Raw genomic sequence first — 2,696 nt, 5'->3', positions numbered from 1 at the left:
TAAATGCTCAGCACAGACTAAGGGATGACATAGTCATGAATGATGATTACTATCAATGTCCTTCAATTTCTCCGAGAGTCTTCTCTGTCCCTCTGTCCGGGGAAAGTCACCAACAGCTGGTTAGGATTGCTTTGTCTCCTCTGGACAGTACCCCGTTCTCTTTCCTGCCAGCTCTCTGCTCACTCTGAATTGTTACACAATGTCTGCAATACTCATTGCCACCGCTCCTGGCAGTTGTCACATTGAACTAATCATTTTAGTTGGCACTGAAAAATGAACACTGCTTACCTGGGCACCACATTAGCTATCAATTTGGAAGCCAACTACTGAAAATCAACTCAATGAATGACCGCTTCATAAAATGGCCAGTCTGCCAAGAATCTATTTGCTAAATTTATACATTGATCGTGTCTTTGAAACTAGATTACCCCAAATCATTGCCCCATCCCTGGCTGAGGCAGGGTCTCTCTTGGCCTCCCTGTGCTGTGTACTTGAGCTAGGGGACCTAAGTTTCTGGGTGATTCTTCTTTCTCTGCTTCCTGTCGTTCTATAAGAGTGCTGGGATAACAGACACACACAACTGAATCCTCATTTGGCTTCACACAAAGTTTACAAGCCTGTAAGCTACGAGCAGCTGTGTCCCATTCTGCTTGGTCTGCTGGATACTTTGGGCTGCCCGCTCATTCTCGCCTCCGCTTTCTCACCTTGAGACAGGCTTTCTCCGTGTAACTCTGACCGTCCCGAATTTGCTCTGCAGACCAGGCTGACCTCAAACTCACAGAGATCCACCTGCCTCTGCCTCCTGAGTGCTGGATTTAAAGGCGTGTGCCGTCACTGCCCAGCTAGGCTTTCTCACCTCTTGAAATACTTGAGTGCTCACTCATTCCATATGTGCCCACAAGCGAATTCTCCTTTGGGAGCACAAACACCAAGACGGCGGCTACAGTTGTGACCAGAGGGAATGCGGAAGGAGTCATCTCTCCTCATTTGTTACACTGCCTAGGTAGCCTGTTGGAGTAGCTACCCACAGCTTGGGACTTGAGGGAAAGGCAGGGGAGAGCACAGCCCTGGCCTGCCTGCCACTAGTTTCATCTCTCTTTTGAGAAGTGCCTTGAATTTCTTCATAGGTTGTCTCCCCATAAGGCCAAACTGAGAATCAAATTCCGGGCTGATCTTTCATGAAGAAAGTGTTGATGCCTTCTTCTTGTTTCTATGTCAGCTTTCTCTTTTGCTTTCTCGGTTCAGTGAAATAGGAGCAGGTGGTTCCCATCTTGGCGTAGCTTCCGAGGGGGTTTCTGCTTTCAGGTGGTTGTGCAAAACCCGCTGAACATCCAGGCCCTTTTGTTCAGTTATGCCAACAGAGAATACTAGGGACTGTATTAATTTGTTTCTCCATGACTGTGACAAAACACCATGAACAGGGCAATTTATAGAAGAAAATATTTATTCTGCCTTATGGTTACAGAGGCAGGAGAGTCCATCAGGTGGGAAGTGGTAGGCATGGTGGTTACAGTAGCAAGCTGAGACTCTGTTTTGGAACTACAAGCACAAACCAGAGAAAGAAGCACCTTCAGTGACGTACTTCCTCCCACAAGGCCACACCTCCTAAGTCTCCCCAGGCCACAGCACCAACTAGGTACAAAGCCTTCAAATGTCTGACACTATGACTAAGCAGTACATTCTCATCAAAACTACCACAGGGACATTAGAACACTCTGAGGTCTGAAGTGTCGGGGGAGTTAGATGTAGCAGGCAAATCCTAACCACAGTCTTCACAGATGTTTTTAAATTTCTTGTTTGAAGTTGATACATAGGTGTCCTTGGGAGGCAAAGAGTTACAACACTGAAAACAAGGGGCAATGTGCACACTGTCTGCTCATTTTGTCTGGGTTTTCATCAAGGAGAACAAATGTTGAAGGAAGAAGACCAGATCAAGAGAACAGTGGTTTAATCCCAAGACTGTCTACTGGCAGCTCCCAAGCAGCTAAGTATCAAGTAATTCTTGTTGCCTCCTGCCTCTGGCATCTCTGGGACCTGGCTACCAGTGGCAGAGACCCAGCTCACTGTTGCCCAGGGTGACTGCAGGGGAACAGGAACGCTGGTGCTTCTCAGGTGTCTTTTTTTTTTAACCCAGGTGTTTTAGTAATTGTTCGTTGCTCACAGATGTGCTTCTAAACAGTGAACCTGCTCTCCACATACCAATGCTGGGAGCAAGGGAGATTTGTTAGGTAGTAGTCAGCTTACAGCCCTGTACTGCTAGCTCACGCAAACCCCAAGAAAGCTTTTCATAAGTTTGTTGTAGAGCTGAACTTTTTTTACCAAAATAGTTTCTGGATGGAAATCTCTAAAAAATGTTCAAAAGTAAATGGACTCGGAACCTCCCAAAATTAGCTATGCACATTCTTATTTTTCTGAGAAGAGGGTCAAATAGATTTAATTACATTCTCTGCTTTTTTTTTTTTTTTTAAAGAACACAGCCAAATGGCAACAACAACCCAGGGGATTCTGATGGGAAGGAGAACTGGCTTTCTGACCAAATGGCTCCCCAGGCATCCCGGCCCACACATAGTAAAGGAGAACAGAACAGCTGGACAAGAATGGGAAGCATTACCTGCTGGTAGCCAGAGAACAAGAAGGCACGAAAGATGTGTTCAAAATATTCTACTCTGTTGGGAACCTTGATTTCTATTTTTTTT

The sequence above is a fragment of the Microtus ochrogaster genome, unplaced genomic scaffold (genome assembly GCF_000317375.1).
Source record: "Microtus ochrogaster isolate Prairie Vole_2 unplaced genomic scaffold, MicOch1.0 UNK2, whole genome shotgun sequence".
Classification (NCBI taxonomy): Eukaryota; Metazoa; Chordata; class Mammalia; order Rodentia; family Cricetidae; genus Microtus; species Microtus ochrogaster.
This window is presented reverse-complemented; position numbering follows the sequence as displayed.